The 23,362-nt window shown below is 32.3% G+C and overlaps 1 long non-coding RNA gene across 1 annotated transcript; it reads left to right on the forward strand.

Moving 5' to 3' along the window:
- The first annotated feature begins 1,247 nt into the window (after nucleotides 1–1,247).
- On the forward strand, nucleotides 1,248–19,703 carry LOC104900488 (uncharacterized). Its single transcript, XR_791075.4, has 2 exons — nucleotides 1,248–2,183; nucleotides 19,415–19,703. It is a non-coding gene; the product is annotated as an uncharacterized LOC104900488 (long non-coding RNA).
- The last annotated feature ends 3,659 nt before the right edge of the window (nucleotides 19,704–23,362 follow it).

Raw genomic sequence — 23,362 nt, forward strand, 5'->3', positions numbered from 1 at the left:
ACCTTGGCTGATCGCACACATTTTCCCAGATATCAAAACTCTACTCAGTTCTTTCAACACTTGGAGCATCATACACGTCTACAGGGAAGCAAACAAAGCTGCGAATTGGATAGCTAATGTAGGACACTTAGATGATTCTTGTTCTCATATCGATACTCGTAATAATTCTGCCTAAATACCATCCTTGTAAACGATGCTTTAGGAGTTCTCCTCGTGTGAAGGGTCTCCTAATTCTATTTCTTCTTACCTTCGATGAAGTTAATTACATTAGAATAAGTCATTGTTTTAAACATTCTCTTATTAGATAATATGCAACTAGCTAAGCTAGTACATAAAATAGTTTTTTCTTTATATTAAGAAATCATATATAATAGTATATTTTGACATAGGTTACTAATGAAAGTCTAATGGAAAATTTTTGGATTGTAAAAGGATTATGAGCAAATATTGGCTAAGATACATCTCAATACATTAATTTACTAAGACAGATTCACTCAAGTACATATGAATTAATTGATGGCATATTGCCTAGGAAGAGAATTTACTCGAATTTTTTCCTTGGATAATGCAAAATTGGGTTTTAATTTCCAAAATATGTCCAAAAAAACTAAAATTCCCTGCGTACCGTCCACGTAGGACGGCACGCGAGAATTTTTTTTTTAGTAAAACCGCTACTTGCAGTAGCGGTTTACAAGTGCCGAGAAATTTTTTTTTTTTCAACTTAGGTAAAACCGCTACTCGGAGTAGCGGTTTACAAAAAAAAATTTTTTTTTTTTTTTTTTTTTTTTTGTAAACCGCTACTCCGAGTAGCGGTTTATAATGAAAACTGATATCTGCTTACCATATTTTGCGCAGGTAAACCGCTACTCTGAGTAGCGGTTTATTTTGAAATTAAACCGCTACTCAGAGTAGCGGTTTCCGTGGGTTAAAACAAAAAAAAAATAATTTTCTCGCGTGCCGTCCTACGTGGACGGTACGCAGGGAATTTTAGTTTTTTGGGCATATTTTGGGAATTAAAACCCACTTTTGCATTATTCAAGGAAAAAATTCGAATTTACTCGGTGACCTTTTGTTAAAGACAAAGCATTTTAGACATGTAACATAGATATCTTTAATCGAATATTACATTTAGAAAATCCTTGTTTCTTCTTAGAGAATTGTAACCATTATACTTCCCAATTACATATATATATAAAATATTTTCAAATGTCCTTGCTCAACCAAAAAATAATCATATAAATGGATGAAAAAGGATTTAATATGATCCTCCTAAATCTTCCTAATGCCTAAAAATTTCCTAGCTTCAATCATATTACAAAAAGGCATAAAACAAAATTAGAGATAAAGGAGAAGAGGAAAAGAAAGCAACGAACCAAAAAAAGCACCCTCTTATTCAAAAATGGGGTCCATACAAATATTGTCTGATCTTCCTTCTCTCATATCTTAGGATGTGACCTCCATCATCTTCTTCCCCACTTAATTCATTACCCTCATTCACCATTTTTTGTCTCCTCCCCCCTTTCCTTTATTTCAAACAAAAAAGCTTAAGAATTCCTATTTTTACTCTACCTTATAAGCTTACTTAATAGACCTATTTTCATTTTCCACCTCCATGGAAACTATCACAAAATTCGCTACTGAGCCACCACCTCTCCCTCCTGTTATATGTCCAGACAACCATATCCACCACCAAGCCGCGGCCCAACCATCCACCCCTACGCTTAGTCGGTACGAGTCCCAAAAGCGTAGGGACTGGAATACCTTTGGACAATACCTTAGAAACATGAGGCCACCCATTTCTGTAACTCAGTGTACATGTCACCACGTACTAGAGTTCCTTAGGTATCTTGATCAATTTGGAAAAACTAAGGTGCACTTACATGGGTGCACCTTCTTTGGGATGCCTGACCCACCGGCTCCATGTAGCTGCCCGCTTCGACAAGCGTGGGGCAGCCTTGATGCACTCATCGGACGGCTTAGAGCCGCCTACGAGGAGCACGGTGGGTCACCCGAATCGAACCCGTTCGGAAACGGGACTATTAGGGTCTATTTAAGGGAAGTTAAGGATTGTCAAGCTAAAGCAAGAGGAATTCCTTACAAAAAGAAAAAGAAGAAGAAGAGGGTTTTAAAGACTATTACTACTACTACTTGTGATGGATCTTCATCTAATCGTCGCTTTTAAGGTATCATCTACAACCTTAAACATTTTTTTTTCTTTTCTCAGTGACGAATTGCTGAAAAAACCTAAACACGGATAGATCCAGATCATTTTCCGATCGATAGAGAATAGAATTCTCTTCGGATATATAAATAATATCAATTACTTTTCTGAGTTTTACATGTATTTTATGTGATTTTCTTTTGGGTTTGTTGTTAAGATCTGTACAAGTGTGGAGAATAATTGTGTTAACCTGATTAAGTTATCGATCCTGACATTTAATTATATAGTGTTTACAAGTCTATAACTAGCAAAAGTCCATCGATCAACGGATTTTCTTTTGTCTTAAATCTATCTATATAGAAAATAGTGACAAAATTTTACTTGAATGTATATATATATACATGAACTATAATAGGGAAGAAATTAAACATACTGATGAACAGAGTAAAACCCTAAACTTCTTGAATTTCAATCATAACAAGATATACTTCTAATTTTTTGGTGTGTAAATGCATAATTATACTCTCTTTAATTAGATATATGTTAAAATAAAATTTAAGTATTTAATTGTGTCGCATCATTTGATGGTCTCCTAGGACCTAGGTAGATAAGCTCTTTCTCTCTCTTATAATGCAATAATACTGTTGTTAAGATGTTATGTTATGCATGTGATTACATAGTCTCGTACTACTTGTGTAGTTGACGTGATATTAATACACAACATAGTATTTATGTTTAGGAAAACTAATTTAGACTATCATTTTGCTTCTAAGGTTGATGAAATATTTATAAAATTATATGACTATCTTCTATTATTAACAAGTTTAGTTTTAATCAAAAGTAACATGAACATAAGTACTTTCATTTGTGTAGTTTTTTTTTTTTGGTCAAATTTTTATTTGTGTTGAAAGCATTTTTTAAACCTATTGAGCATCAATAAACATATAAGTGAAGATCAAATATAAAAATCTATTTGAAGTGATTTTCTGTTTTTGTAAAGTAATTGGTTATACAGTATGATTAGTACTCCCTATATAGTTAATATCCCTCTTAATTGAGACAAAAAGGTTCAAAAGATTCCCCTTTATATTTTCTGTGTTTCATGATAACAATGGAGGTCAGATATGTTTGTGCCTCAAGGTGATGCCTATCTTGGATACATAAAATAAGGTAAAAAAGATTTAGTGTCTCATTGAATTTTGAGAAATTAGTTTCCATCAAATATATGATGGATCATAAGTAAATATAAGACGATTATTGTCTTGTGAGAGACCGCCTACTTTTAAATTAAAATTAGAATATGGTAAGCGCAATATTAAAAAGAGAATTAGTTTAATAGTGACTAAGTTAATTTCTTTCATTGACTAGTTTAATCCATTAAGTGACTAGTTCTACTTTTATATTAAAATTAGACCGTCTCTTTTAATATTTTTTGTAAAATAAATGAGGGGAAACTAGGTTGGAAGAAAACCAAAATAAAAATTCATGGCCGGCCACTTTATTCGGAAGAAGGGCTGATCACATTGCACCACGTGACAAAACTACTCTTGGAATTAAAAAAAAAGGTAGGGGACTTCGGAAGTTTATCAAATAAAAAAAGGGTTGTTACGAACTTGTTTTATAAGCCAAATTTTATTTTCATTGAGCTTATTTTAAATAAACTCAATATTTAATATGAAGAAATATAGAAAATTATAACATAAACTAATGACTTGGCAGTAAGGAAGGTGATCTATAACACAGGTTCTTTGATAGAGTATAGATCTATTTCTAGGGCCTCAACCATCAACTCAAGCTTTTGGTTGAGTTGGTCTTTTGACATGATATCAGAGTCAACGTGACAAAAAGGTCACGGGTTCGAATCTCATCCATCCCTCCTTTCTCAGTTGAATATTTAGCGTAATAGAGTGTACATCTATTCTTATACTTCAACCATTAGCTTAAACTTTTGGTTGAGTTGGTATTTTGACAATCTTCTCATGTCAGAGGGCCTAAGAATCTAATATATATATATAGAGGCAAGATCACATGAGAATGTTCCTTACATGAGAAATGAGAATGAATCTCAATCACACGATTGGTTTAGAGTTACAACACTTATTCATTAGAGTTATATCACTCTAAAAAATTTTAAATTCAAAAAAAAAAAAATTGGAATTTTTTTTCAAATATTTTGTTTTTGAAGTTACATCACTTTTTCATTAGAGTTACATCATTTATTCATAAGAGTTATAGCGTGTAAAATTCATTCTCATTTCTCATATAAGTATGCATTCTCATATGAACTCACTTCTATATATATATAGGGGCAAGATCACATGAGAATGCTCTTTACATGAGAAATGAGAATGAATCTCAACCACACGAATGGATTAGAGTTATAATACATGTTCATTAGAGTTATACTTCTCTAAAATATTTTGAGCCCAAAAAAAAAATTCTTTTGAATTTTTTTTTGTTCTACTTTTTTTTTTGGAGTTACATCACTTAATCATAAGAGTTATAGCGTGTAAAATTCATTCTCATTTCTCATATAAGTATGCATTCTCATATGAACTCACTTGTATATATATATATATATATATATAGTTTGTTTAAGTCTCATTGTCCCAATCCCCGTACTTTGGGATTTAGGTGTCCTAGTTTATACGAATTAATGTTTATAGAGGATATATTTTTATATAATAGAATTATACACAGTTTTTTAAGAGCCTATTTTTTGTAATTAGCACATGACTCCTAACAGCTAACATGTTTAAGACATCTTTGTTAGTCACATATATATGAAGCTACTACACTACATAGTAGTATATATTAAGATCAGCATTGAAAAGGATATATTTTATGAATTATTATTTTTACCGTTTTTCCCTATTTTGTTTTATTATATATAGCTTGAACTTTAACATTTTGACCAACTTTACAAAAGATTATCCATAAGTTGTGCTTCAAAGCATATGCTCCTGTATGATGTGGTTACAGACTTACAGTGAATGAAGAGGGAAACTATGTTCACTCATACCAAATTTTGGTTTGTTATTCCTACACTATCATAGAGTATATACTATTACGTGTACCCGATAATTCATCAATTTTACGTGATTTAACGTAAGATACCATTCTTGCATGGACAAGTGATTTTCACTGAGTCATGTTTCATGTCTTCGTTTTCTGTTCTAACATAACTGATAGAGTATAAATCTATTCTTGAGGCTTCAACCATCAGTTTAAGTTTTTGGTTGAGTTGGTCATTTGACATGGTATCAGAGCCAGCGTGACAAAAAGGTCACGGGTTCAAATTTCATCCACTCCTCCTTTCTCAGTGGAATATTTAGCGCTAGCTATGAGGGGGTGTAATAGAGTATAAATCTATTTCTGGGACGTCAACCATCAACTTAAACTTTTGGTTAAGTTGGTCATTTGACAATAACAATTTAGTAGACGCAGTTACAAGGTCCAGACTCAGTAGCGCCTATATGAAGAGAAGCACTATTAGCTTTCCTAGAAATTCTCAGATGAGATAATCTTACAATATGACCATCTCACTAGTAATCTTAAGAAAGATTTAGTGACTCCTTTGACTCAATTAGTTTTATCAGACGGTCTTTTGTAGACAAAATCTTTTCCCATTTCTGTAAGTTATTATTAGGATAAATAATCGAAAGCTGAATGTGGTGGTTAAGGGTTTGTATTTTATGATGATTCAGTCAAAAAATTATATCCTTTGGTGTTTCGAAATTGAGATTCCCTTCTTCTCTAGTTTTAAGGGACCAAACTTGCTAAGATTGAATTAAAGTATTTCACGACGGCTTAAATTCAGATAAGATTTTGTTTATTTAGTGGTTAGTTTTCCCAATACTAATAGAAATTAATGTTTGATGAAATCCAACTCGAAATCAATAATTATGTTTTAATGATTTATTAAAAGTGGGTAATCTACGTGATAGTTAGATGCAGTTATCTCCCTTAAATTCAACAATTAAGTCATTCATCTTAGTATCGAAATTTATAAACTAATTAAATAAATGCATAATACTAGTATGTCAAAAACTAAATCTTAACAATCTTAAGTCAAGCAAAACGTCTTTTCCTCTTTTTAGCAATAGTAAAATGACATCGCCAATCACTTTAAGTTTTTTTCTTCAGATGAGCCCAATCACTTTAAGTTACATCAACACAATAAGATGTTTTTCTGTTTCTTACACCCCTATAGGTAAGTTAATTACATGTTTTATACTATGAATTTATGATGAAGATTATGATAAGATTTAAACCAATTTGCCTTCCCGCATGTAGTTTACTTACATATTAGCTCCGTGTTAAGATAATTGCAACATTGTGTTAGGATAATATCATACCCTATTGTATTATTATATTTACAAGCAATATACAACACATACACAAAATTCAACACTAAAGAGTCTACAAGAAGATTTAATGTGTAAACTTGAGAATCAAAAGAAAATCCACCTAACAATGCACTGGAATATTCAATGATGTATATGATATGGTGACTCACCAGGCTTCTCTCAATCTAATTTGACCGAGAGACTATGGGATTATTTTTTTTAAGGTAAGATGATTCCCTTGCAAGAAGGGGGGAAAATTGGGGATCCCTTCTTGTCGGGGATGAGACTCAATCTCAGGATCTCTTGGATCGAATATGATGCCAACACCACTAGACTATCACCTGCTGCTCGTAACTATGGGATTAAATTAGACTTCAGTGGCTAGTTTGAGGATAGATTACGGGACGTTAAAGGACGACAATAACCATACGGATTTGAACTAATGGAGAATCGTGATTCCTTAGCCTTGAGTTGTTTTAATTAGGAAACCATTGACAGAACCAAGGAAGATGAAGTTCATAGTGAATAGCTATAAAGCTGACAAATGCTTTTCCATGTATGTACATTTATACAAGATTCTAATTGTTATAGTTTCTAGCCACCTTTGGGTGAAGGATTAGAGGAGGGCATAATATCTCCAACATTACATACCAAAACGACAATGGTTGGATGGTTTTAATGTTGCAGTGTATCAACCATCAGTAGATTTGTTCATGGGTCGGTCTGGCACAAGCATCTTTTCATCCTAACACGTATGACTATCGCTTGGTGCGACACGAGACTGCTACTAGCCCAACCCGACATGATAGGCCCAATGGTAGGTCATGAGCAGTTTAAAAAATTCAAATTATGGCTTGCCCCCACTAACACAATGGGCCGACTTGGCTATCGTTCTGCTCATTTTTAACTCAAAAAATTAAGGAGGGTCGACGGTATGGCATGACCAAAACCCATATTGTGCACGATCGAGTCTTGCTTGGGGCACCTTTTATGAAATTTCCTTATCCCATTCTAGATCTGGCATGACCCAACAGGAAGCCTGTTAGCCCGTAAATTAGGCCAACACGACCGACATGTGCACACCTCTAGCCACTGTCTTATTGTTTTGTATTATATATGAGGGTACAAGCTAAGTCATGCTTTCTGCTAGTCCCGATTATTTAATGCTTTATATTTGGGGATTTTGACTTTAAACTTTAGAGGAAATGTTTTGTATATTGAGAAGACCTAGACCCAATCAAGAAGACTAAGGACCTTCAAATTTTTGGTAGTCGAACAAGAAGGCTCTGATGGTTTCATTATTATATTAGAAATAATCTCAAGCATGCATAGATGGTAATTAGGGGTTCTACTATGGTCATATGGCTTATAAATATAACCAATATCTCCCAATAATTTATGAATTGTGACATAGATATTATAATCGAGATAAAATTTTGAAAAATAGGTTTTATAAGTTGTTGTTAAGTCTTAGCCTTCTTAGATTTTATGGTTATTGTTGAAGAGCTTACTCTTAAAAATGTTTTTGAGGATGAGTTTAGTTTGAAACCAAGTTTTGAAAGATAACCATAGTGGAGCTATTTCACTTGAGCTGTGATGGCCTTTGAAAAGAGTTTTCGAACGCTTGGATGAGCTACAGTTCTTGGAGGTTAAAAAGGAAATGTTTGGAACTGGAAAAAAGCAATACATCCTTGTACATTGTAAGTTATGTCAATTCAGGAGGTTTCACTCTCTATGTTTCTATACTACTCTGTGCCAAGTTTTAAGGTATTTGTGTGATGCACAAAGTTTTGTCAAGTTATGCAAGCTCTTGTATTAAAGTTAGTTTGAACCAATTGGAAATACGAGCAGTAACACCTCAAACTTATTAAGTTGTTTACTCCTCTCCTTGTGTTCAATGTGAGACGACACTTACACTCAAATACGGGTTGTTCATGCATGGGATGGCAACACTGCGCCTTACATATGACTTTTCCATAATTATATTCAGAGCCAACTTGTGCTCTGATACCATGTTAAATTTAGTCAAACGCTAAATGGGTATGGGGCTCACTTGTTAATATAGGAGAGTTTGAACAAGTCCAAAAGAGGTTTTATCCTAAAATCAATTGTCAATAGGAGGAATAACTTCTCAAGTTTATTAAATGGTTTATTACACTCCTCGTGTTTGATGTGGGCAACGCTTACATTCACATGTGAGCTATTTATGGGATTTCAATACCTTCTTTTATCTTTTGTCTTTCACGATTTTAATTTTTTTGACTAATACAATTGAAACTCAATTTCTTTCAGCCTTAAAAATGCTCGTTCTGAATATCAGAGGATAATCAATGATGTACTCAATGCTTATAATTTAATGTCTTTGTTAATGATGCGCTTGTCTACTCAAGTACTATAGATTAGTGTATAAAAATGGAATATGCAATCATCATTAATAACTTGACAAAATAGATTGACACAATCAATTCACGAAATTAATTAGAATCTTCAACCAAAAAAAAATAGCGTTATATCGTGACAACATAATGCTTCGTATTTACAAAGTTTAAACAATACGATTCATTAACGTTTATAATTGTTAAAGAACTATACTAAAGTCGCTGAAAAGGAATTATTAAATCATCGACTAAATTTTTCAGTGATGGTATTGAACAGTTAAAAATCGATCACCTTCAATTTAAAAAGATAATAACATCTACAAAAGAACCATAAGCAGCCCTAGGACTTACAATAAATGTGAAAGAAAAAAGAGTAAAAAAAACCTTGTCTTTGGAGGAAAAAGTAGTTCTTTGCAGAAGCATTATTATAAACCTAATAAACAAATAAAACTGAAGGTATAACTAAAGCGAGTAGAATTGAATGTATAGCTAAAGAAATAATACTATAATATATAATTAAACATAGAGTGTATTTTTGTAATTCTACAAAGTGGAGTTCTAGAGATAGAAAATGGCTAGCTACTGTATAAGTTTCTTTTGGCCTCATGTGGCCAATTTGTTCCTCTCCCTCTTTGGGAAATAGGTTGTACATGATGGTTTTTTTTGGAAGCAATACACATATTACTGGCTTACCAAAAAAAAAACAAAGTTGAAGATATAAGCGACAAAAAAAGTTGTAGCCTTCCACCGATAAGAGTTGATGGAAGCTCCTCTAAATATCACTAATGGAGGCTAAAGTTTGTGAGAGAGAAAAGAGGGGGGGGGAGGGGGAGAGAGGCAGTCTACACTCTACATAATGATAGTGGAACATATATGTTCATCCAAGTTAAGAGGTTAAATATTTTTGGAGGATAATATAAGGTGTTTAAATAGAGTTTAAATCATTGGGATCTTCGTCAATCGTCATTGTTATCATCATTATAAAATGAATTTTTGATCAAATAAGATCGAATAAAGATAGAGAGAAAGACCAAATAAATTAAAATTGATGTTTTGCAAGGAAAGACCAAATAATTGTTTTTTGTTTGGAATGATCATAAAGTATAAAAATTTGTTATTTAAGACCACGTTAAAATAACTGGCAAGAAAGTCAAATTTCCTAGGTTGACTTCTTATTTCCAATTCATTTTTGTCATTTTCTTCGACACTTCGCCCTAGTTACGAATTCCCTCTCTATAAAAACACTTCTTTCTAAGGGTGGAAAAAATAAGATGTCAACGCCGTTTGTTAATTTTGTTTTGCCTGAAAACTGCGATGTGATTTTATTTAACAAACATTTATACCTATTTAGTCTTTACATACAATATAAAGTTTATTAGGTTTTTCCCGACAAAACACATTTTTTCCGTCCGAGTCTCACTGTGAGAAGACGAATTTACAATAGGGCCCAATGAAAATGAATCTTTAGTTACCATTTTCATCACTCTAATCATAATTTAAATTCATGAAGAGATAGAGAGCTAATATATTGATCATACAAAATAAACAACTATTAATTATCATCAATACTAGTTTGAAACTTAGACTACATCATAACTTCTAATCTCTTACTAGTATCGACAACTTGATGTATTTATTCTTCAAGAATCAAATACTTGTACGGAAGCTAAGTAAAACAAATCAATAACAATGAAGATTCAATTAAGAACTCAAACAAATCACTCGAACTAAAGTAACAAGGATAGATCTTAGGCTATTCAATGATAAAGACTAAGTCACCACAATGAATAACACTAAGGGTTTTGAATGCATAAAGGCTAAGCCACCAACACTCAAGAGGGTTTGTAAACAATCAATGTTTAACACAAAAGCTCAAAGCTCACGAAAATTCTTATTAATCTGTAGAGAAATTCGAACTACATAGCTTTGTATTTATACTACTTGACAAAAACATAAACCTAGTAGGATATGGACAAGTCCCTAATTCCTAGACTCCTTAGACTCTTTGAATCATGTAAAATCCATCGTTTTAAGAACGTAGGCAAAACCATGATTCCTAATTCAACTCTAACTAGGAAAACAATTAAAGATATGAATCCTAATAGAATTAGGATCCTCATAGACATGTCCATTTCACACGCCTATTCACTACCTTGGTTAGTTAGCAAACATGCTACTACCTTAGTAGTCATTCCCATGAAGAGTCCATCATGTACATCAATTGAGCCAATTACTCCTGTATCATCCTCCTCTTCTTTAGAAACAATTGTCCTCAATTGAGCCATATCATCATCATGGACATATGGTGCTAAATCTCCCACATTCACAGTGGTACTTACATTGTAATCTCTAGGTAACTCCAGCTTGAATGCATTGTCAGGTGGCAATCCTGGAGGTAAGTCTTGAGGGACCACATCACTATACTCATCAAGCACATGTTCAAGGTGTTTAGGAACCTTGTATGGTTGCGCCTCCCCTTCAATTTCTTTTGCCATCAAAAGATAGCCTTCATGTTCTCCTCTAATTCCCTTTCAATCTCTTTAGCACTCACTAGTAGTGTACCTTTCTTTGGAATAGGGGAAGGGAGAGGTTTCAAAGCAGTTCTCTTACCTCCAATTGTAGCAATACACACATTAGTTCGACCATCATACTTCACATGCCTATCAAACTGCCATGGTCGTCCCAAAAGGATGTGACAAGCATCCATATTGCATACATCACACAGAACTTCATCTTTAAACTTACCAATTTCGAACACTATCAAGGCCTGCTTAGTCACCTTGATTCCATTGTCATCACTAAGCCAATTAAGCTTGTAAGGGTGTAGATGGTTTGAAGTAGGCCATTGCAGCTTATCTATAAGAGTAGTAGACACCACATTAGCACAACTACCATTATCAATTATTAAATCACATACCCTTTGTTTCACTAAGCAACGAGTGAAAAAGATCTTGTCCCTTTAGTGTGCTCCAAAGGGGCTGGTTGAGTGTGTAGCATGCGCCTCACTATAAGTTGTTGGCCTTCATACACTGGCTCTTCCTCTGAATCAGCTTCATAAGTGGCTTCGTCCTCATGCTCCTTTTCTCCTTTAAACTCCTCTTCTTCAATGTTGCCCTTAGCATAATCATCCTCAATCTCTTGGATGTCCCTTAAAGTCATCACCCTATTGTTAGGACAATCCTTTAAGATGTGTCCATAGCCTTTACACTTGAAGCATATGCGCCTCTCATCTGTTGGTAGGGGTGTAGAAGCCTTACCTTTGTCTCCTTTGAACTTATCAAACTTAGAATTAGAAGTATTACCTTCATCCTTCTTGGCGCCATTATAGGGTTTCTCTCCTTGCTTCACAAAAGGTTTAAAGGTTGGAGCTTTCTTAGCCTTGACATACTTTTCAGCCCTCAAAGCCACTTGTACCACCTCTTCAAAGCTCCAATAAGGTTGTAGATCCACCTTCTTAGCTATTCTTTTATCCAATCCAGCAATGAAACGAGCAATCTTGTGCTCAGCTTTCTCATCTACATCACATAACATATTGATTTTCTCAAATTCCACCACATATTCCTCCACACTTAGAGAGTTTTGTTGTAAAACTTGGAGCTTTCGAAACATATCTTGTGTAAAATCAGAAGGAAGAAATCTTTTCTTCATCCTAGTCTTTAGCTTCTCCCATGAAGTAAGCTTGGTTTGCCATCTTGCGCCTTTTGTTCTTTAAGTTCTCATACCATAGGCTAGCATAACCTGTAAGCTTTAAGATAGCCACCTTAAATCTCTTGTTATCATCATAGTCCTTGTAATCAAAGACCCTCTCCATTCTTTGTAGCCATTCAAGGAACTTCTCTGGCTTCATAGCACCATCAAAATCTGGAAGATCTAGCCTTAGCCCTCTATCATCATCCCTTGGTGGTTGTCTATGCCTTGGATGGTGAACCTCCTCATCAGAACTAACTTCATGGTTGCTAGTATGCACACTCCTAACAGGACTAGGAGATTGGTTGCATCGATTACCATGCATCCCTTGTTGCATCATGCGCATGAGTTCATCCATGCGTGTGGTTAGGTCTTCAAGCTGCCTATCCCTTCGTATATTTTGTGCTTGCTCCAAGCTAAGCCCTATAGGGACTTTCCCTTCTCCACCCTCTCTTCCTCCTTGGTCATTGTCCATGGTGGAGCCAAACAGAACTTGGCTTGGACGACCCTTACTTCGGCTCCAAGAAACCGCACCAAAAGTGAGTGAAGAATACCAAGAAAAAAAACTCCAAATCATGTGAAATTTTTCCAGGACCTAGATCTATGTGTATGTAATACTCGACCAAAATTTCAGCCAAAAATTCAGAGCCAATTGTTCCCAGCTTTAAATCTCGCAACACTGTGCCAGATTAACCCGATTTTAGCACACTTCGAAAAATCAGTCTCCAATATATAGTAAATCAACTTCAAATCTTACGAAATTTTAGGACAATAAACTAGACAAGTAGTAGTCCAGTATGGGCTCAAGAATCACTCAAAAATTCGACTTGAGGTGGGAGAACGAGTTGCTCAAAGATACCTCAAAAATCTGTCTGTTACGGGAGGTTTTTTTCTTGGATTTTTTTATGGATCTTGGATGTTTTTCTTTCACCAATCAATAATAATATTGTAGTACTTTGATGAAACTTTATGAAAAATCAAGAATCTTGAAAAAAAGATTGGATCTTTAAGACTTTCTTGAAGATCTATTACTCCCCCTTAAAGGAAAAAATTCGGACCCCTTCAACGGATGTCACCTATGCTCTTGATACCATATGATGTATTTATTCTTCAAGAATCAAATACTTGTGCGGAAGCTAAGTAAAACAAATCAATAACAATGAAGATTCAATTAAGAACTCAAACAAATCACTCGAACTAAAGTAACAAGGATAGATCTTAGGCTATTCAATGATAAAGACTAAGTCACCACAATGAATAACACTAAGGGTTTTGAATGCATAAAGGCTAAGCCACCAACACTCAAGAGGGTTTGTAAACAATCAATGTTTAACACAAAGCTCAAAGCTCACAAAAATTCTTATTAATCTGTAGTGAAATTCGAACTACATAGCTTTGTATTTATACTACTTGACAAAAACATAAACCTAGTAGGATTTGGACAAGTCCCTAATTCCTAGACTCCTTAGACTCTTTGAATCATGTAAAATCCATCGTTTTAAGAACATAGGCAAAACCATGATTCCTAATTCAACTCTAACTAGGAAAACAATTAAAGATATGAATCCTAATAGAATTAGGATCCTCATAGACATGTCCATTTCACACGCCTATTCACTACCTTGGTTGGTTAGCAAACATGCTACCACCTTAGTAGTCATTCCCATGAAGAGTCCATCATGTACATCAATTGAGCCTATTACTCCTGTATCACAACTAAACAAAATTGTTACTATGTGAATGTCAATTATATTAATTGGTTATAACTTTGAGAAACAATAATAATACTCAAGACCTGAGATCAAATTTCATCAACATCATTTGCGTTTTTGATTCTCTATACATCCAAATAGAAAACTATAAAAAAAAAAAAAAAAAAACTGTTTAGCATAAATATTTTTCTTGTCGGGCATCGGCATATCTATATAATTATGTAGTCTCCTTAGGTGTTAATGTGTTATCAAGATAACACCGGACAATACATGTCCAACCATAGTCGAGCTTGTGCATGGGTTAGCCGATCGAGTTTAACACTTGCGGTGAAGTTGTATTTATTAGGTGGATTGGTGGAAGTTAAATTCCTTCAATAAAAAAAGTGGAAGATAAATTTGTGGTTTCAACTTCACTACTTCAGTAACTTAGCGTATTTGATTATAAAATAAAGAACACGTAACGTAAGCACTAAGACATGTACATGTACACCTTGTTTACTCTTAGAGAATTTTGTGACATATATATAATGAAAATTTGGGCAAATCTTGTTTTAGGGTTCTCAAGAGTATATAATAGTCACGTAGATTTTGCTCTCTTCATTTTCTAATGTAGAGTTAAATGTATATATAGTGACTAGTAAGACCGGAGAACAATGATTTAAGACTCATAATGACAATGATTATGATTCTTAAACACTGGTGATCTAGCTTCTAGGAGTAATTCCTTTAATAAAAAGATATAGTTATTATTAGGTATTAGTATATGTAACATACTTCCCCCGTTTAGAAATAGTTGTGTCATTTCATGTTTTTATGTTTGCCAATGCATTATTTCAAATATTAACATCTCTAATTATAAATGAGTAAAAATTATAAAAAGTTAATATATATTAAAATAATATACATTGAGACGAATCTAACAAGATCTCATTTCTCATATGAGTATGCATTTCCTAAAATACAAATCACCAAAGACAATCAAAGTGCAAGATGTGAATAGTAAACATTATACAAATGGTGTAACTATTTCTAAACGGAGGAAGTATATATATTAATTCATTAATTTATACAAACTAACCTATACATATTCACCGATAATGAACTAGCTCGAATAATAGTATTAATCGAAAAAGAGCTTAGTTCCATTGGTTGTTGGGATTTGATCAAATCTTGTCTGCAAAAAACATCTAAACATCCAAAATCTGATCTACATGGTAACATGAAGAAAAATGGAGTTTGATGTACCTTTGATGTGTGCTTTCTCTGCTTCTTTGATCAATAACAAATATTTGAACCCTATGTGTGAATGATGTATATCAAGTAACCACACAACAAGATGGAATTGATCATTTGATATTGTTAACTTTAGTGTTAGGAAAGGGTGTTGTAGTGTTTGATTGATGCGGAACAAATCAATGACATAATAAGAACGAGAAAAGACAATAAAAAAGATAAACAAGAGAACACAATCATTTACATGGTTCAGTCAGTATAGACCTATGTCCACAGGTGGGGAAATCGAGAGCTTCTTCACTGTGATGGAGAAAAACATAGAGAATAATTACAAGGAGTCCTAAAATACTAGAGGCTGAAAGTGTGTGTGTGTCAAACAATGATCACCACTAGTTTTCTTTTATAACATAAGGAAACCCTAATAAAACCCTAGAGAAGTCTCCTAGTATATTATACTATAGGTCTGTTTGGCAATATTAGTTGAAAAGGAGATCAAACTGATCGATAAGTTAGCAGAAACTGATAAGGTAGTTAATTAGTTTAACTGTATAGCAAAATTAGTTACTTCATTTGATAAATTATTTTGCCAAAATTAGTGGTTATCAAAATTTTAGAAATATTTTTCAAAATTTCATTAACCTGATTTTGATAATTTAAAATTTTTAATTTGTCAATTTAAGTCATTTTGGCCAAAAGTTTAGGTGCTTTCGAAACACTATTAATTATTTTAACACCAAAAAATATTCTAGTACCTTAAGATTTAAGGTACCTATATACTTCCTCCGTTTCAAAATAGATGCTACATTGTTGACTATTCCACTATTCATGAATGAGGTTTGACCATCCATTATTTACTATTAGGTAAAATCAAATGTTATAATGTAATATGTTGTTGGATTTGTCTTAATGTATATTTTCAGAAAATCAAAATTTTATACTTTACTCTAATACATAATTAAAGATATTAGTAGTCAAAGTAGTGCATCGACAAGCGTTTTAGTCAACAATGTAGCATCTATTTTGAAACGGAGGAAGTAATATTTTTCCCCAAACATAGCAAATGAAAACATTTTGGAAGGTTACAATTCGAGATGCTTCATTCTTGATGAGATATAACAATCTATTGCAATATACAATAATACAATGCAACTTCTGTGTCATAGTGTAATGGAAGTATGGAACTATAGTGTCTTAAGATTGATATGCATTTGCTTCCTAAGTTTCACAAAATAGATAATAACCTTGAAATTTAAATATGAGAAATATGTGAGCCAAAGAAATAAAGGTTTGGTGTTACATTTTAGACTATACATCATTATAAGGATTTTAAATAAAAATCATCTTTATAGGAGCAATCTAATCCAATAATGACCTACAACGTAACTAAAACAGTTGAAAAAACACCATGCAACTATTTATGCGTCTACCTAAACACCATTCATTTACGAAATAGATCCGTCTAAACTTGTCATCAATTTTTTTTATAAATAATCATTTGTTATAAATAATATCCTTAATTAACCTTATTTTTACTTTAATAACCTTAATGTATTTCCCAAACCCATGATTGTATTTTTCACTTATCAAAATTACTATTTAGAATGCAATTCTGGAAATATATATCCCTTATTTCCCTACTATATAATAGCCCGAATATTAGGAACTTCTACGAATCTGAATATATGTGACGCTTGTAAGCACTTCCTAGATCAACATGCAGCATACTAAAAAAATTCTTAATACATTAATTCAAAGTTTTACGAAATAGAGTAGCTTTTTTGTCCTACCATATAAATTGTATATGGAAATTTGTGGAGGTTAGCTAGTTAGTTTATTTGGTAAAATCTTATAAGATGAACTGTTATATCTCAAATCTTATATGGAACATTGTTTACATTACTGCCATATATGACTCTTAATATACAGAGTTAATTGTTGACAAAACTCCACGTAATAGAATTTATAATTGCTAAACAAATTCCCTTGATCTAGTGCATACTTGGTTTCCGTGTTATTACCGGCAACTTCGAGTTTGTACAACCAATTTTTGTGTGGTTTATCTCAACTTCAACGACAGTTTATGTTTAAACATTTGTTTGCTTAAGCAACTTGCTCATAGTAGACTTTATCAATATGCATGGTCTATTTAGAGCACAAGCTTGGTCCTGTCATTATAAGTTTATAACCAAGTTAGAGTACTCCCTGTGCATGAGTGCATGAGTGCATGAGTGCATCGAATACTTATCCATTTTTAAGTACGTGCAACATGTTAACTTTCACATATACTAATACATTATTTTAAGTACGTGCAATATGTTAATGATCAAAATTTTGTTTTTTACAATTTATTGTGTACTACTTGTGTTACGTACATCTTACTCTAGTATTGATTTTTACTATTACTATGACCATTAGTTTTAGTTTTCAATCTAAATGTCAACAAGTAGGAAAGAGTGGCACATAAAATTTTGGCACCATATGTTAGATTCATTTTAGGAAAAAGAAAAAAAAAGAGAGTAGATTTTCACTATAATCATTAAATTAAAGCTAATTAATACTAGCCTACTAGGTGTAACTATATTTCATCCAGTGACATGTACATATAAATTTCGATTTCAAAATGGCTTTTGTAGATTTCTTAATGTTATGATGTGATATTCATTGTTATATTTTACACTAATTAAATTTATTTTTTCATGTGCAAATTTTGCAATTCTATAAATTCATATTTATATGTGATTTTTTGACTAATTTGAAAATATTATGTATAAGAAATCATTCACATCTTTATGTAATTTGAATAAAACTAAAAGTAAATAAACTAAAACTAGTTTGTTTAATAGAAGTTGAGTATGAAAATATTTCAACATCAACATAGACAATAAGAATATTGTACTCCCAATTTGAATTTGATCCAACATATATATAATGAATAATATTTTACCGACTAACGGTGATATACTTCCTCTTAATTATGTTTGGTAACACATTTATTCAACTAAATAATGAGCTGAAATAGCTAAGATTCTAAATTGGTTAGAATTGTTTGGCATGTATGATGTAGCTCAAGAAGATTTGAAACGACAAGCAACATTGAGTAGCTTATGAAAATAAGGACCTGAAAATTTTCCTTTCATCCATCTTTTCAACTTACTTTTCTCCATTAAAAAAAATAATGATGAAATATCAGCACTTGAACAAGTAGTTCTACGAAATAGCTCATGCTATCAAATTCCTTTATATTCAATTAAAGCGAAATATTAATTTTAGCTACTACTTATCAATTTAAGCTACCTTATCAAATTTAGTTTAATTTCAACGTAACTTGTTCATATATAGTAGAGTTCATTTTTGAAGTGTGAAATGTCCGTATAACAACTATATTCAACTGAAAAAATAATTTGGCCAACAAAAACTACTTGCTCCATTCTTTTGTAATTTGTAATGTTTTGACATGTGCTATTACTTTGTCATTTTTTTGCTACGATAATATATGTGTTATTATTCCCTTCAAAAAATATTAAGTGTTATTATGTATATAGTCATAATATCAAGTTTTTATAATTTTATAAATTAGATTTTTACAATTACACAATTATACAATATTGAAATTGTATACTTTCTCCATTTAAAATAAATAAAACGTTGCATTATTTATATTCACTTCCCTCTATCTCTCTTCTCATTACATGCATGGGTCTCTCTTTTTCTTTCTCTCTATCGGTTTCCTCTCCTAAATCCCGTGTCAAAGTCCTACGTTTCATTTAAAACATAACAGATGAAGTATAAGAAAACCTGCCGTAAATAACATTTAATTTATCCCATCTACCTATGCATGCATGACAAATAATTTTATGTTTACTCTTAAGAACTTAATGCATCGTTTGATTGCAGATATCTGCTGCCTAGCTTGCTACATTATCTTTCTAGAATGGAAAAGCACGGCAATGAAATCTTGTTCTAGAAAATGAGGTAAGTTAGAAAATAGAAGATTACGCGAAATGATATATGGGCATGACCAAGTTCAGAGTTTCCTGGACAAAAAATGTATCATAGTAATATTTGTAATACTAATAGTATACTTTGCAAACTTTTTAAAAGTAACAACTTTATGTCGGTGCCCAATCATATTACTTGTATGCAAGATTATTCCATCGAGAGGATGATAATGACACTTGAGACATGAGATTTTGTTATTCCCTCCCCTTTATTTGTTTCCTTTTTCTATTTCACTTTGTGGTGAATGGTGATTGTCTTCAACCATAAATTGCTGAAAAAGCTAGCCCTTGTTGAGATGATGATGAACAAGGAGAAATATAAATTCAATTTTAGGCTAATCAACATGTAGTGGGGAATTAGATTAGCTAATTAGGAATTAGCTATTCTTTGTTAGAGACAACGACCTAAAAAAAATGATATTTTTGGAACAAGAGGACCTGGTAATCCTTTAAAAGAAAGAGTTCTCTGGAGATTTGGAGTATACAACATATACACACCAATTTAAAGTGTCTATGTAATTTAAGTTGCGGTTGTAATATATCTTGTTTCGTATATAATCTATTTATTGTGTTCTATATTTCGTGTCAAGTACTTATTAACCAGCAATATTTTTAAAAATGATTCATATCATTTAAGATATGCTTGATTTTTAAAATATTCGTTTAACCAAAAAGACTATATATTTAAAAGTACTATTTATAAACATATATAATATACTTTTGGAACAAAAGAGTCTTTGCAAAGATTATCAATATATACAACTTCCTTAATAGAAGTATTCTACTATTATATTTCATGCTGATCCATAAATAAATCTTTCTTCTTTAACCGTATTTCAAATACGACTCGAGCTAATTTTTTTTCATATTATATAAACTTATGGGTCCATTTGAGTCAATAATCGAATGAAATCAGATATATGTTTGATTCAAACTGGAATTGATAAATTATATTTAGATTGTTTTGGATTCAATTAGTTTCAGTTTAGTATGAAAATCCATTTGAGTCACAACAATTCGTTTAGTTTTATTCAACAATTTTCGTAGCAATAAATTAATTTGATAATACATATCAAACACTCTAAAAATAAACTATGCTAGAGGTTGATTTATTAGCACCTACAAACCAGATAATAGTGACTTGTTATTTAAGCAATTATTTTATAAGCTACCTATCAAGTCGTCTAATTTTATCTTAGACGTGGAATGCAACACTTTCGTAGGTCTTTTTTCAAGTGATTACTAATATTAATAGACATGACATACAAAACTAGATCTAGCACGCACGATCAATAAGAATGAAAAATGAGTAGCAAAGATAGATAAATAATGAACAAGTAAAAATCTAAAAGATCTACGATAAAACAAATAAAGTAATAGTAATAATGCTAATAATAACAATATTAAAACAATAATTACATAAATAAAAATGATAAATTAAAAGTTCACATGTAGATATACAAAGATAATAATGTATGAGAATCCACATCATAAAAGTTTAATAGTACAAAAAATGGATTAAAAGAAGCAATAAAAGAATGGAAAGGAGAGAATTTTGTTTAATTTTGGTTGCATCATATGAAAATTTGTGTTCACTAACACACAATTTTGACTATTACTATGCTTAACTTAATATTAGCAAAAGGTATGAAAAGTTTATATTCAAAATACATGCGTTTAGTTGAGCCCAGTGTCTTTATAATTAATGTTTGGTTTTGCATATTAGTCATAAAATTTCAGTTAAAACTAATACATGAATTGTGTAAAAGTCAAGATGATACATGGAAAAAAAGGAAGTAGAGACGAGGATTTGTGACCCTTATACCTTCATCCATTGAATGAACTCCATTAATTTGTCACATATACTAAGATGGATATTTGTGCGTGGAGGTATATCAAAGGTATGAGCACTTTGTGTTTGAGATATAAAAGCGTTAGAAAGAAACTTGATCAAGCTTGGCGAAGGTTTATCGATTTTTGAAGGTGTTTGATCGTGTTTGGCTGAAGTTCAAGAGTTTAAACAGAGCTTTTAGGTTTGGTTATGTGTGAAGGTACATCGAAGATATGAGCCCTTATGTTAGAAAGACACTTGATCAGGCTTGGTGAAGGTTTGAAGGTGTATGATCAATTGTGTTTGGTGAAAGTTCAAGAGTTTAAAGAGAGCTTCTAGAGTTCTAGTGTTCTAAGATGTGCTTGTGATCTATAAGGACTGATGGAATACCGTTGTTACAGGATATCGCATTAAAAAAAAGTCATATATCGAGCAATAGATCATGGGGCAGGGTCTTACGCGCATATTGGCCTACAATGCCACCTTTTGTCGCAAAACTTGCATTTGAGGATAAAATACACATTGGGAAAGTTGCAATACTCTGCTTTTCCTACAGATATGATATCACATCATTTGTTCGTAAAAATAAATAAGATATAGATTTTACAACAGAAATGGTCCAATTTGAACTCGATTTAAAGTAAAATTTATATAGTCTACCAGCTCATAATAGCAAAGTTTAGCACAAAAATATCAAGCCAAGGCTTTGGTGAAAATGAGCATATTATTTTTGGCTAAAGCCCAATCAACCTAGTCCGCCTAATAATCATCTCTACCCAGTGACCCTGTAAGATAAAAGGTCTCAATTCCTCTTTCCTTTCTTGCAATATCAATGTTTTTTTTTTAATATAATCTATATTAATTCACTGTTTTTCTTTATTCTTGTGAAAAATACAATGGATAAATTATTCAAAAACGAAAGAAGTACAAAACACTAATCATACTCTCATGATATACCCCCACTGCTTTTCTTTTTGCTCAAATACTCATCTAAAGTTGATGTTTTGCTCATGATAAGCAATGAGCAACAAGGTCAAAGATTTAGGTTTTAAGTACATTGTACACAATACAACCCCACATACACTAAATAACTGACATATTTTTATATTTTTTTTAAAAAAAATACATAAAATACTAGTGAAATCCCTATCTCGAAAAACCAAGTACCTAAACTAGTAATAATGGCCATATGTATGTTTTCAGGTTTGCTTCCATACCTCCCATTCTAAGGGGCTAGAGGTTTGGAGAGAATTCCAAGCAATTGATTATAACTTTCCCTTACTAACCAATAAGACTGAGGCTACGTTTAGTTCACCTAAAATTTTCTGATCTGAACTGATCTGATCTGATCTGAACTGATCTGATAACAAGATCTTATCTTTTAGATTATTCTCAATATATAAGAAAAAATATAGTCATGTGGATTCTTGTTTGATTCGTCTTAACGAGTACTTTATTAATATTCAATTATTATAATTTTTACTAATATGTAATGAAAGATATAGTGATTTTAAAATATAAACATAATCTGAACTGATCTGATCTGAACTTATTTTTTCTGATATGATCTGATCTGATCTGATTAGATCTGAAATAAGCAAAAATAAGGTGAACTGAACATAGCCTGAGCCATTATTATTCGCATTCAAAAGGAAAAAACTTTGTATACCCATTGGATAAACTACCCACCATTAATAAAAACTTGTTTAGGATTATAATAATGGAATCCAACTCAACATAATTATTTTTTTTAATACTCTATTAGTAATGAGTTGTCTACCCAGTAAATAGGTTTAGCAATGTCCTTCAAAGAGTAGTTTTGGAAGTTGGATTCCAGTAATTAACATCTAAAAAGTTGGTCAAAAGTTGTACTATCCTCCATCACTATCACCACTCAGCCAATGCGCCCACTGGAAAACCCTTTACCAAATGATAGCACCACGATCAACCCAATGCCCTAGCTCTCTCCACTCCCTTCTGCTCCATCTCTTTCTCAATGTATCTTCCAAGCCA

The sequence above is a fragment of the Beta vulgaris genome, chromosome 8 (assembly GCF_026745355.1).
Source record: "Beta vulgaris subsp. vulgaris cultivar EL10 chromosome 8, EL10.2, whole genome shotgun sequence".
NCBI lineage: Eukaryota > Viridiplantae > Streptophyta > Magnoliopsida > Caryophyllales > Amaranthaceae > Beta > Beta vulgaris.